Below are 14,796 nucleotides of genomic sequence, written 5' to 3'. Positions count from 1 at the left end.
TGTGAGTTACCTAAAGCTTTATTTGACATTATCATTATGTGTGTGTGTGTCCATGCCAGCATGCCTCCATGCTTGCCAGGATAGGTGCTGTGCAAAGTTTGTGTGTGTGTTCCAGCATACATCTACTTATATATGTGTGTGTGTGTGTGTGTGTGTGTGTGTGTGTGTGTGTGTGTGTGTGTGTGTGTGTGTGTGTGTGTGTGTGTGTGTGTGTGTGTGTGTGTGTGTGTGTGTGTGTGTGTGTGTGTGTGTGTGTGTGTGTGCCACAGGTCCCCTCATGCTCAGTGTTGTGTGTCATGTACACCTGTCATGTCCTCAGGGGGCGCTATAGAGAGCCAGCTGACAAGGAGAGCGGGAGACAGGAGAGAGGACAGATTGGACCAGCCACAGGAGACTACCACAGGGACAGAACACAGGAGGTGAAGGTGAGAGGGGTAGGGGAGGAGGAGGGAAGGAGGATGAAGGAGGGGAGAAGGAGGGGAGGAAGAGGGAAGGAGGAGGGAAGGAGGAAGGAAGGAGGATGGACGGGGATGGAAGGGAGGAGAAGGGAAGGAGGATGGAGGAAAAGTACCAGCGATAGTGGATGGAACACGGACATTTCTGTCCTCATACTGTCATATGATACACTCACTTAACTTTATTGTTCCTCCTCTCTCCCTCCCACTCTCTCTACCTCTCTCCCTCTTTCTCTACCTCTCTCTACCTCTCTCCCTCCCACTCTCTCTACCTCTCTCCCTCTTTCTCTACCTCTCTCTACCTCTCTCCCTCCCACTCTCTCTACCTCTCTCCCTCTTTCTCTACCTCTCTCTACCTCTCTCCCACTCTCTCTACCTCTCTCCCTCTTTCTCTACCTCTCTCTACCTCTCTCCCTCCCACTCTCTCTACCTCTCTCCCTCTTTCTCTACCTCTCTCTACCTCTCTCCCTCCCACTCTCAATTCAGTTCAATTCAATTCAAAGAGGTTTATTGGCATGGGAAACATATGTTTAAGTTGCCAATGCAAGTGATATAGATAATAAGCTCTCTCTCTCTGCTAAATCAGGTTGATATGTAAATGGTGAGGCTCTCTCTTCTCTCACACCTCGAGGGGAGTGTGTCAGATGGGGACTGGGTCATCTCTCCACAGCTCCCAGGAATAATACAGCTGGAACAAGCTGGGGGTAGCAGAATCCACACCCATCCACCCACCCACACCCACACGCACACATGCGTGCACACATACAGAGCGCATGCACACCCACACACATACGTATACACACAGACTGTGCAAGTAGCTGGCAGCTGGGTCAGATATTTCACAGTGTTTTCAATGCGTTGGGCAGACAACATGTGTAATGTTCACCGTGCTGACTCACTAGACACTTGCAGATACTTTACTGATTAGTTCAGCCACACTCACATAATGTTCTAGACCAGGGGTGTCAAACTCAAATACCCAGTGGGCCAAAATGTAAAACCTGAACAAAGTCGCGGGCCAACATTGAACAAATTAACCTTTTAATATGGACCCAAACAAGTTTTGCTTTAACATTGAATATGGAACAAGCATCGCTTATTACCATACAATATATAATTTAATAGTGGAGACATGCAAAATCGAATTTCAAATGAAAAAACACATCAATGGCATTCATTTATTAAATAAATAAAATTTAAATAAAAATCGTATGCCTCTTTTCTATTTGCAGCCTTCTGATTTAAATACCAAAATAAACTTTTTCCACTGGCTAATAATTTTACAAATAAAATGATAATAAATTAATCAACCATTCAAGCCCATGCCTTGTAGCAAGAAAAAGTGCACAAAGAAAACGTTAATTATTGCACACTGATCTAATCTGATGTGCCCAAGCCAGGATACCTGGCATCTCTTCTTGGATGCTAGTTCATCAATGTCTGGGCTCAGGCTCTGAGCTGAAGAAATCCTCAGTATCGAGTGAAGGTGTTCATCAGTCAGACGTCTCCTGTGAGTTGTTTTGGTCATCTTCATCGAGGAGAAAAGTTGCTCGCATAGATAAGTGCTGCCGAACATGGAGAGCATCTGAGCAGCTTGGGTGCGGAGCTGAGGCATTGTGTCAGGGATGAACCGTGGAAACTGTGCGGCGCCCACAGCATCATACTTTGACTTCAGCGTGTCGTTGCACTGGAGTTCAATCAGCTCCATTTGGATGTTGGTTGGTGCATTTTCCACATCAACTGCGAAGGGATTACTAAGCAGTTCAAACCTACATTTTTGGACATCGAAGTCGGCAAATCGCCGGCTAAACTCAGCGGCGAGAACACTGAGTTTTTCAGCAAACTGTGCGCATGGGAACACGGCGGTAGAGATCTGCGCTTTTATGGTTTGGCAGCAGGGAAAATGGCAAGGGTTTCCTTGCAGCATCTGATTCTCCCACAGGCACAGTTTAGTTTTAAAGGCCCTCACTGCAGCGTACATGTCTGTGATGATGTGCCCACGCCCCTGAAGCTGCAGGTTCAGCGCATCGAGATGGCTCGAGATGTCACAGAGAAAGGCCAGCTCACACAGAAACTTTTGCTCCCGGAGCTCTGCTGTATCCTTCCCTTTGGTTTCCAGGAATTGACATATTTCCTCACGCAGCTCGAAACATCTGTTCAGTACTTTTCCTCTGCTTAGCCATCTCACCTCTGTGTGATACGGCACGTCTGCGTATTCCGAACCACACTCTTCTAGAAAAAAATTTAACTGGCGGTGATTCAGACCTTTGGCTCTTATAAAGTTAACTACCTGTGTTACTGTGGTCATAACATGTTCCATCTTTAGGGCTTTGGCACACAGTGATTCCTGATGTATGATGCAGTGGTAAACAGTTAGCTCACCTGCACAGTTCTCTTCCCGCATCTTCTCCCGAACCCTTCCCACCAGTCCACTCTTTTTACCGCACATCGCTGGCGCACCATCTGTCGTTAATCCAATGAGTTTATCCCACGGCAGCTTTATTTCAGTTACACATTTGGAAACCTCCTCAAAGATTTCCTTTCCTGTGGTTGTGCCATGCATTGATTTGAATCCCAATAGCTCCTCCGTAACACACAGATTTGAGTCCACTCCACGGATGAAGACTGACAGCTGAGCAGTATCAGATGCGTCGCAGCTCTCATCCACAGCGAGGGAGAACGCAACGAAATCTTTTCCCTTTTCCATCAACTGGTCATACAGATTGGTGGCAAGATCACATGTGCGATCAGCTACTGTGTTCCTGCTCAGGCTCACGTTTGAAAATGCTTGCTTTTTCTCTGGGCATACGAGGTCACAAACTTTCATCATGCACTTTTTCACGAACTCTCCCTCATTAAAGGGCCGGGCTGATTTTGCGATCTCTGCTGCCACTATATAACTAGCCTTTACAGCAGCCTCACTTTGTGATGTGGCTTTTTTGAACATATTCTGTTGTGAAACCAAACTTCTTTTCATCTCCTCTACTTTCTGGCTCCTTTGAGTCATGTCCAGGTCCTTGTATTTGTCATGGTGTTTCGTTTCATAGTGTCGTCTAATGTTTTACTCCTTACTTACAGCCACGTTGACTCCACAAACAAGACAAACAGGTTTGTCTTTTACATATGTAAACAGATATTCTGCCTCCCACTTGTCCAGAAAGCTCCTGTTTTCTGCCTTTCTTTTCGCCATTTTTGGGAAGGGATATCGCGCTGACAGTTGTAGCGTCTATGTTGCTATGACTACTGTCACAGAGGAGAGGGCGTTTTTGGGTCCTGTCCTGATTGGCGCGCGAAAACAACAGCAGAGCATTATGGGATTCGTAGTATTAGCGGTGAATGCGCTGTATAATACCGGCGGGCCAGCTCTAGTAGTAATTTGGTATTGTCTCGCGGGCCAAATATAATTACCCCGCGGGCCAAATTTGGCCCGCGGGCCAGAGTTTGACACCCATGTTCTAGACAGTCACCTATACAATATACTGGACATACTCTCTCCTCACTCTCTCTTTACCACTCCCTCTCTCTCTACCTCTCTCTACCTCTCTCTACCTCTCTCTACCTCCCTCCATCTCTCCTCCCTCTCTCTCTACCTCTCTCTACCTCTCCCTCCATCTCTCCTCCCTCTCTCTCTACCTCTCTCTACCTCTCTCTACCTCCCTCCATCTCTCCTCCCTCTCTCTCTACCTCTCTCTACCTCTCTCCCTCTCTCTCTACCTCTCTCTACCTCTCCCTCCATCTCTCCTCCCTCTCTCCATCCCTCTCTGTCTCTCCCTCCATCTCTCCTCCCTCTCTCTACCTCTCTCTACCTCTCTCCCTCTCTCTACCTCTCTCTACCTCTCCCTCCACCTCTCCTCCCTCTCTCTCTACCTCTCTCTACCTCTCCCTCCATCTCTCTTCCCTCTCTCTCTACCTCTCTCTACCTCTCCCTCCATCTCTCCTCTCTCTCTCTACCTCTCTCTACCTCTCTCCCTCTCTCTCTACCTCTCCCTCCATCTCTCTTCCCTCTCTCTCTACCTCTCTCTACCTCTCTCTACCTCTCCCTCCATCTCTCATCCCTCTCTCTCTACCTCTCTTTACCTCTCTGCCTCTCTCTCTACCTCTCTCTGTCTCTCCCTCCATCTCTCCTCCCTCTCTCTCTACCTCTCTCCCTCTCTCCACCGCTCTCCTCCACTCTCTCTGCCCCTTCCTCTCTCTACCTCTCTCCCTCTCTCTCTACCTCTCTCCTTCTCTCTCTACCTCTCTCCCTTTCTCTCTCCCATCCCTCCCTCCCTCCCTCCCTCCCTCCCTCCCTCCCTCCCTCCCTCCCTCCCTCCCTCCCTCCCTCCCTCCCTCCCTCCCTCCCTCCCTCCCTCCCTCCCTCCCTCCCTTCCCCCCCCCCCTCTCTCTCTCTCTCTCTCTCTCTCCCTCCATCTCTCTCTCTCTCCCTTCCATCTCTGCTCTCCATCTTAATCTCATCTCCTGGTCTGCTCCTCTCCTCATTAAGAGGCAGATCGTCAATATGATTCCCCAGAGTCTCCTTCCCAGTCCTCAGCCTTACACACAGCCGCATAGCCTGGAGGGATCTACACAGTCTGTTCACAGCCCTGGCCTATAGGGAATAACAACGGGACACTCAGAGAGACAGGGAGGGAGGGTGACATATCGGGGGGATATAGAGGGAGAAAAATCAATAGTTTTGGTAGTGACAGGGAAGGAGAGAAGAGGTGAATATTGGTACTGTACGGAAAGAAAAGTAGCAAAGTGGGAGAGGGAAGTGGGAGAAAGAGACAACTAAAATAGATGAATGTACACACCCTGCTCATACATAGTCAGAGATGGAGTGTGATAGAGGCCTACACTTGAACTCACTGTTGGCACTCCCGGCAGCCCCTCCAAACACTTCCAAATGAATACTTCTCCTTCTCCTCCCACTCCATTAGAAAAGCATGAAATTGACCAAGTCAACCAGGCCTGAGAAAAGCTGATTTCCCCATGCTGTATGAAGGCACACTGAATGGAATGTCATTCTGGCATTGTAGCAAAGAACACCGATGTATTTCACCCGGAACCTTGGGGGGGTTGTGTTACAGTTGGATTGTCTATAAGTGTGTGTGCGTGTGTGTGTGCGTGCGTGCGTGCGTGCGTGCGTGCGTGCGTGCGTGCGTGCGTGCGTGCGTGTGTGTGTGTGTGCGTGCGTGCGTGCGTGCGTGCGTGTGCGTGTGCATGTGCGTGCGTGCTTATGGTTTGGGGATTTTGATCAACTTAATACTCCCACGTTTTTATTTCATATCTAGGTCCCAGAAAACCTGGCGGAATGCGCTGCGCAATTCACCAAGAATCTGTTTTTGTTCCCATGTGATGAAAGGCAATTCAAAACAGCTTTATCTGCAGACGATAGGTTGAAATACGTTAAATGCAGCAATCCCTTGGCGGCAAAGGAAGAATGAATAAAGAAGAAGCAAAACCATACCATGTCATGAGAGAAATATACTTGTGATTGAATTGCATTCTGCTTGGATAACTGTGTATTTAAAAACATTAGGCCCATTTTCTTTCTATTACATTAGAATTTTGAACCTCCTGCCAGCCCCCCTTCTACACACACACACACACACACACACACACACACACACACACACACACACACACACACACACACACACACACACACACACACACACTCCCCTGACAGCCCCCCTTCTTTACACACACACGCGCACACACACACACACACACACACACACACACACACACACACACACACACACACACACACACACACACACACACACACAGACACACACACACACACACACACACACACACAACATGCACGAACACACACACACACACACACACGCACACACACACACACACACACACACACACACACACACACACACACACACACACACACACACACACACACACACACACACACACACACACACACACACACACACACACACTCCCTTGCCAGCCCCGATTCTACACACACACAAACACACTCCCCTGCCTTCTTGCACCGTATGGTTTCCATTGGTTCTGCTGCTGGGTTTTGTAAACAGCCCTAACTTGGTGTTTATATCTGACTTGTATGCTTTCTCAGACTTCCGAATGAAAGCCACTCTCCTCTCCTCTCCTCTCCTCTCCTCTCCTCTCCTCTCCTCTCCTCTCCTCTCCTCTCCTCTCCTCTCCTCTCCTCTCCTCTCCTCTCCTCTCCTCTCCTCTCCTCTCCTCTCCACTCCTCTCCTCTCCTCTCCTCTAATCTCCTCTCCTCTCTGTCGGTCCTCTACTCCACTATGCTCGATCTGCTTTCCACCGTGTGGCTGGCCTGTCACACGCCTGCTCTTGTCACGTGTGTTTAGGCTAGATCTGGAAATGTGATCCCTCAGGAGCACGGTTAGCCACTTGTTTGCATTGCCAGTCCCCTAATACAATCATAATCTATAGAACAAAGAGCTCATTTGATTTGTCGGCTTCTCTGATGTACTTAAAAGTGCAACTGGACACTGGCTGTTATGTGTTGGTGAGGTTTGCTGGCTGCTTATTCTAAGCACCGGTAGAATTTGGACATAGGCTACTGTACATACAGTATGACACCATAAGTACTGTCTAGGAATGAGCACATTATATACTGGTTATGAAACATTCTTATGCAGTACAGGTCTTCACTATTCATTGAGAGAGCAACCGGCCTACAATATGCATCCCAGCCTTCCACTATGTGGTTTGTTTGTGTGTGTGTGTGTGTGTGTGTGTGTGTGTGTGTGTGTGTGTGTGTGTGTGTGTGTGTGTGTGTGTGTGTGTGTGTGTGTGTGTGTGTGTGTGTGTGTGTGTGTGTGTGTGTATTGGGTGGTCCAGTGTTACCGTGCTGTCACAGTGGAGAGGTTTGGATACAGGGCTGGAAAGAGAGGTCACGACCTTGGGAGTGAAGACAAGAGCAGGTCAGAGGAGAGGATGGAATAGAGATTGACCCTACTGCAGGCAGCTGCTACTGGAGAGACAGACAGCATGCGAGAGAGGTTAGACTGAGTGACACACACACACACACACAAATGAGCAAACTTAAATCATACTCCATCGCACACACACTACCATTCAATCATGCACACTCACACACACTACCATTCAATCATGCACACTCACACACACCCTCTCTTTCACACTCTCAGCTTGTTTGTATTAGGACAATCAGTAACCCTACTCTGGTCCCGGTCACAGGAAGTGAGGTCAGTAGTGAGATCATCTCTTTTATGTGTACCCCGGGTGTGTCCTTTCACTGTGATTAGGTTACAGCAGCCAGACCAGCCACAGCACAACTCTAGTTAATGTCACAACCTCTCGTCATGTCTCCACCATTACAATACAGCCATACCATTCACTTTCCTTCATTCTGTCTCTCTCTCTCTCTCTCTCTCTTTTCAATCTTTCTCTCTCTCTCTCTCTCTCTCTCTTTCTCTCTCTCTCTCTCTCTCTCTCTCTCTCTCTCTCTCTCTCTCTCTCTCTCTCTCTTTCTCTCTCTCTCTCTTTTCAATCTCTCTCTCTCTCTCTCTCTCTCTCTCTTTCTCCCTCCCTCCCTCCCTCCCTCCCTCCCTCCCTCCCTCCCTCCCTCCTACTGGCCCTTTTCACTCCCACCCTGTCAATACCAATTCATCACCTCTCACTTGCTGTATTTTTCTCCCCTTTCCTCCTTTACTATCTCCTCATGTTAAAACAGAAGTTCTCTCCTTCTTACTTGTGTTTCCTCTCTTTCTCCACTTCACCAGCAAAGCATTCCAGCTCTCCTCATGTCATCATTTTCATCCATTTTTGTTTTCTTGCCACATAAAATGAAACACAAACATCAGCCATAACCTCAAGAAATACCGTATCCTAAATGATCCACTTGTGTTGATAGCAGTGTGTTGACATTGTGGCTAGTGGTCCGTCCATTATGTTGCACCTACAGCACCCTAGCATGGTATTTGAATGTTCCTGTTTAGGACCCCTGTAAACCACATCGTTCCCCCTGCTCTCAAATCAATAACCCCTAATTTGTTCATTCAGTCAACAGCCCTCCCCCTGTAAATCCCCCTGATTTACGGGACGTGTGTGTGTTCGTGCATGTGTGATTGACAACGACCTCACATATCCCCCGCCTCCCGCCCCCCTCCTCTTCCTCTCCATATTGACCCTCATGTCAGCAGCCTGTCTAAGCTGCTTCCGTATCTCATCAATAGGATATGCTTTATCTAGATAAACAGTCAGTCCTTCATCTGATCTACCGTATGGCTTATCAGTCATATCTAGTATTGAAATAAAGTGTGACTGTGGTCTATGAGATTCTGGTTCTACTGCTATTTCTGTAATCAGACCCAGAGTGTTATAATAATAATTAATACTAATAAAATAATTAGTTGTATGCTTATATTTCACACGTGTGATTAATATGCATGTTTGAATTGGAAATCCGTTTTTTGCATATACCAAGTCCCCCTGAGACACCCTCGGAGAGTGGGGTCACGGCCCAAAGGCGACCCTGGAGCAATTACGGTTACATGCCTTGCTGAAGGGCACATCAACAGATTTTCTTCACCTTGTCAGCTCGGGGATTCGAACTAGCAACCTTTTTGGTTACTAGCCCAACACTCTAAAGTAGAGAGGTAGTTGTGATTTTAACTGAGAATGAGAGAGAGGTAGAGGTAGAGGTGGTGGGAAGGAGGGAGGGAGGGAGAGAAAGAGAGGGAGATAGAGAGGGGTAGGGAAGGAGGGAAGGGTATTGAAAGAGAGAGGGGGGTGGCAGAGGTGGGGAAAGGGAGAGATAGGGAGAGATAGGTAGGGGTGGTGGTGGGAGGGAGGGAGGGAGGGTGGGAGGGAGTGAGGGGGGGAGAAAGAGAGAGGGGGTGGGTGGAGGTGGGAAGAGAGAAGGGGTGGGTGGAAGTGGGGAGAGGGGGAGGGGGATAGAGTGAGAGGGAGAAAGGGGGAGAGGGTGAGAGGGAGAAGGGGGGAGAGGGAGAAAGGGGGAGAGGGTGAGAGGTAGAAAGGGTGAGAGGGTGAGAGGGAGACAGGGGGAGAGGGTGAGAGGGAGAAAGGGGGAGAGGATTGCAGAGATGGAATTAAAATGAGAATAAGGCAGAGCTAATATGATAATATATAGAGAAGTAACTTGAGAGGATCTGGGTTATTTATTAAGAATAGAGGGTAGAGAGAGAGAGGGGATGGAGGTAGAGAGAGAGAGGGTAGAGAGAGGGGGGTGGAGGTAGAGAGAGGGAGGTGTAGGTAGAGAGAGGGGATGGAGGTAGAGAGAGAGAGGGGTAGAGAGAGGGGGATGGAGGTAGAGAGAGGGGGTAGAGAGAGGGGGATGGAGGTAGCGAGAGAGGGGGGTGGAGGTAGAGAGAGAGGGGGTAGAGAGACGGGGATGGAGGTAGCGAGATAGGGGGTGGAGGTAGAGGTAGAGAGAGGGGATGGAGGTAGAGAGAGAGAGAGGGGTAGAGAGAGAGAGGGGTAGAGAGAGAGGGGGATGGAGGTAGAGAGAGGGAGGTGGAGGTCGAGAGAGAGTGGGGTGGAGGTAGAGAGAGAGGGGGTAGAGAGAGGGGGATGGAGGTAGCGAGAGAGGGGGGTGGAGGTAGAGAGAGAGGGGGTAGAGAGACGGGGATGGAGGTAGCGAGATAGGAGGTAGAGGTAGAGAGAGGGGTAGAGAGAGAGAGGGGTAGAGAGAGAGGGGGATGGAGGTAGAGAGAGGGAGGTGGAGGTAGAGAGAGAGTGGGGTGGAGGTAGAGAGAGAGAGGTGGAGGTAGAGAGAGAGGGGGATGGAGGTAGAGAGAGAGAGGGGGATGACAGATGGGTGTAAAGAAGAGAGAGCTGCAGAGTTCAGCCCTGCAGAGAAGAGAAAGCTCTGATTTAAACTCTCAGAGCTAATGACAGCTTTTTCCAGTTAGTGTGTGTGTGTGTGTATGTGTGTGTTCATGTGTGTGCATGCTTGCGTTGTGTGTGCTTGCATGCTCGCGTTGCATGTGTCTGGCCCCTTGCCAATATTTACCCAAGGTACCTTTCTACTCAGTCTGGACCAGAGGGACCATCCCTCCACCTGTTTTCATTTTATTATCCTCTATACAAGCCACCTCATTCCTGATCATCTCCATGGCTCGTACAGTGCAGTGTGATAATCAGATGTTCTCACTGTGTTTGTTTGGGTGGGTGTCATCCTGCACTCTCACTGTTCTGATGTACATATTGACTCAATGTTCAAGACAAATGTTTTGAACAAATCTAATACAAATAGACCCAGACGTTAGAAGACGATGAAAGTATTAAAGATCAGTTGTTCATTATAAATGTTATAAACATTATAAACAGCTGTCTCTGTGTGTTTACTTTGATATTTCTCAAACAACAAGTAGAATAGTTCAATAACCGCAGACAGAGCGGCTTCCAAATGTCTTCCTATTCCCTGTAGTGCACTACGTTTGAGCAGGGCCATGTGAGACGCAGTCTATGAGGACTGATTTGTTCTGTTTTTCTGTTTGGGAGCAGATGAAACCCCATCCATCCATCCATCCTGAGTAGCTCAGACTGCTCCCTCTGCCCGGTCGTAATTTATTTACTTCCTGTTTCGCTGGGCTTGGCGGTGATGTCTAGTGGAGAGGTCAGAGGTCACCTCTGCCAGGTGTGCTGGTACTCTGCAGCTCTCTCTCTCTCCTAATGTCTGCTTCTGGCTCTGAACTCCACACATTTAACAAAACAATTGCCAGATGGAAAGGTATCATGGAAAGGTATCTAATGTGACTGACCGGCTCAAAGTAATTCTGCGAGCCAACTAGGCTCGTAATTTAACAATTCTATTCGTATTTACAGATGGCATACAAATGTGTTATTAAGGCACATGAATGTTCACATGTTCCAGAAGGCATTTCTGCTAAAAAACTAGAAAAAGTTTAGGTTCAAACAGCTCTCCTGTGAAGTAGTGACCCCCGACATATGCCTGCTTTCCTGAAACGGGTCACAAATGTGGTCATTCCTGGATATATTGCATGGCTTTAATCAACATAATCTTGTACTGTATATTTCTGCTATATTTTAAAACCTAAAATATGATAAAGGTTTGGTAGTAGTGTTTTTTCACCATTAGGGTCAGACCCTGTTGTCTATCTGCTACTAACCAGAGAGAAGAGACCGGGAGGTCACGAGGTTAATCTAAATTGGAGGATGAGTTAGCGACTGTCTCACCACGTGGGGTGACGGGGTGACGTTTACACTTAAACACACGCACCGCGTGATGGGGTAGTACGCACACACACACACACACACACACACACACACACACACACACACACACACACACACACACACACACACACACACACACACACACACACACACACACACACACACACACACACACACAGAAACACACATCTTATAGTATGGAACGGTGCATGTCTCCTTGGAGATATCCAAAACATTCAACATATAGTCCAGATCTAAAGCTGATTTTCCAGTGAAAACAGACTAAACGTTTTAGGGTCTCTTCTCTTTAAACTACTGCAGTGGATCTGAGGGCCTGTGATTTTAATGAGAGGCCAATGAGAGGGTCCTGGTGGAGGCAGGGTTTAACAAGCGAACATTGGTGGATGGTTAGAGGATGTGGTATGCTTGTGCTCTAGATGCTTTGTGTTAAGTAGGGGTCAGGGATGGTCAGAGCCTCTTCCTTCTCCGTCTGTTGGGAGGGAGAGAGGGAGGGAGGAATGGAGAGAGATGGGGGGGTTGTGTATGCGTGTATAATATTGGTGTTGACATCACAGTGGATGATGGTAGTAGGTGAAAGGGACATAGGGAGACAGATCGTAGTTAAGTGTCTATGTTTCTCTGTTTGGCTGTCTTCTTACTTTTCCATTAAACTCTCCCCCTTGCTTTGTGTGTGTGTGTGTGTGTGTGTGTGTGTGTGTGTGTGTGTGTGTGTGTGTGTGTGTGTGTGTGTGTGTGTGTGTGTGTGTGTGTGTGTGTGTGTGTGTGTGTGTGTGTGTGTGTGTGTGTGTGTGTGTGTGTGTGTGACTGGGCCACATGGAAAACATTGTGTAAACGTCAAATCACATAGAGCCTGAGGGGAACTCAGCCAACATAGGGAATGGCAGACTTTAGAAATGACTTTTCGCACACTCTATTTTAGTATGTGCCCTTCTGCACTACTGTCTCTCTCACTCAATTCAGTTCAATTCAATTTAGGGGTTTTATTGGCATGGGAAAGGTATGTTTTACATTGCCAAAGCAAGTGAAATAGATAATAAACAAAATTGAAATTAACAATAAAACATTAACAGTAAACATTACACTTACAAAAGTTCCAAAATAATAAAGTAATTTCAAATGTCATATTATGTATGTATACAGTGTTGTAATGATGTGCAAATACTTAAAGTACAAAAGGGAAAATAAACATAAATATGGGCTGTATTTACAATGGTGATTGATCTTCAATGGTTGCCCTTTTCTTGTGGCAACAGGTCACAAATCTTGCTACTGTGACTGCACATTGGTATTTCACCCAATAGATATGGGAGTTTATCAAAATTGGATTTGTTTTCGAATTCTTTGTGGGTCTGTGTAATCTGAGGGAAATATGTGTCTCTAATATGGTCATACATTTGGCTAGAAAGGAAGTGCAGGAAGTGGAAGTGCAGTTCAGTTTCCACCTCATTTTGTGGGCAGTGGGCACATAGCCTGTCTTCTCTTGAGAGCCAGGTCTGCCTTCTGCGGTCTTTCTCAATAGCAAGGCTATGCTCACTGAGTCTATACATAGTCAAAGATTTCCTCCAATTTGGGTCAGTCACAGTGGTCAGGTATTTTGCCACTGTGTACTCTCTGTTTCGGACAAAATAGCATTCTAGTTTGCTCTGTTTTTTTGTAAATTCTTTCCAATGTGTCAGGTATTTATCTTTATGTTTTCTCATGATTTGGTTGGGTCTAATTGTGTTGCTGTCCTGTGCTCTGTGGGGTCTGTTTGTGAACAGAGCCCCAGGACCAGCTTGCTTAGGGGACTCTTCTCCAGGTTTATTTCTCTGTAAGTGATGGCTTTGTTATGGAAGGTTTGGAATCGCTTCCTTTTAGGGGGTTGTAGAATTTAGCGTCTCTCTTCTGGATTTTGATAATTAGTGGGTATCGGCATTATTCTGCTCTGCATGCATTATTTGGTGTTTGACGTTGTACACTGAGGATATTTTATTATAGAGTAGTGATTTTATTTGATTAGGTTATTTGAAATGTTGTTTTATCTTTTGACCAGTAGTAGTGTTGTTTTATACATTCCTCTCATACTGAGAGTTATGTGTTAAAAATGGGGGAGGATTCAGTTCTTTGAGGTTTTGGATTGAAGTTTACACACCTTGAGTGATATGTGAAGGAGTGTATTGTATTGTTGTGTTGTTTGTTCTGTTCTATTCCCGAGGGGTTATAGGTCTAACTTCCTGATCCTTTGGCTCTACGAAGGATTTGACAGTGTGATGGGGAGTATAAGCCAATTTGAAAGAATAGTTTCAATAGAATGTGTTGTTATTCTCTTTGAAATATGTTTAGACATTTGTATTAAGAATAATTGGTAAAAGTAATAATTTATCATGTAGTTAACTTCTCTAGGGTAGGGGGCAGCATTCAGAATTTTGGATGAAAAGCATGCCCAAATTAAACTGCCTGCTTCTCGGGCCCAGAAGATATGATATGCATATAACTGGCAGATTAGGATAGAAAACACTCTAAAGTTTCCAAAACTGTCAAAATATTGTCTGTGAGTATAACAGAACTGATTTTGCAGGCGAAAACCTGAGGAAATCCAACCAGGAAGTGCCTCTTATTTTGAAAAATCCCTGTTCCATTGCCTGCCTCATGTTTCTACAAACTTTACGGATACTATTTGGAATTTTCGTCTGCCCGTCATGACCTGCACGAGCCTGTGGATTACTCAACAAAACGCACCAACCAAATGGAGGTTTTTGGATATAAAAATAATCTTTATCGAACAAAACAAACATTTATTGTGTAACTGGGAGTCTCGTGAGTGCAAACATCCGAAGATCATCAAAGGTAAGCGATTCATTTTATTGCTTTTCTGACTTTCGTGACCAAGCTACTTTGCTGCTAGCTGTTTGTAATGTTTTGTCTACTGATCGATGTCCTCACACAAACGCTTGGTCACTAGTAATCGATTATACCTACATACAATTTTTCATGTTTTCATATATTCACAGAATCCATATAAAACGTAAGAAATTCTTAGGTACTCACACAGAACTTTAAGGATCACCCACACAGGATTGGTCAGATGTTCACACAGAACTGGTCAGATGTTCACACAGAACATCAGAACATAATTAAAAGGTTACCCACACAG

The 14,796-nt window shown here is 46.5% G+C and overlaps 1 pseudogene; it reads right to left on the bottom strand.

Moving 5' to 3' along the window:
- LOC120040981 overlaps positions 1–3,646 on the bottom strand; it is a 49,500-nt pseudogene extending 45,854 nt beyond the window's left edge.
- Between the last annotated feature and the right edge of the window lie 11,150 nt (positions 3,647–14,796).

Source organism: Salvelinus namaycush, unplaced genomic scaffold (assembly GCF_016432855.1).
Source record: "Salvelinus namaycush isolate Seneca unplaced genomic scaffold, SaNama_1.0 Scaffold399, whole genome shotgun sequence".
Lineage (NCBI taxonomy): Eukaryota > Metazoa > Chordata > Actinopteri > Salmoniformes > Salmonidae > Salvelinus > Salvelinus namaycush.
This window is presented reverse-complemented; position numbering and strand designations above follow the sequence as displayed.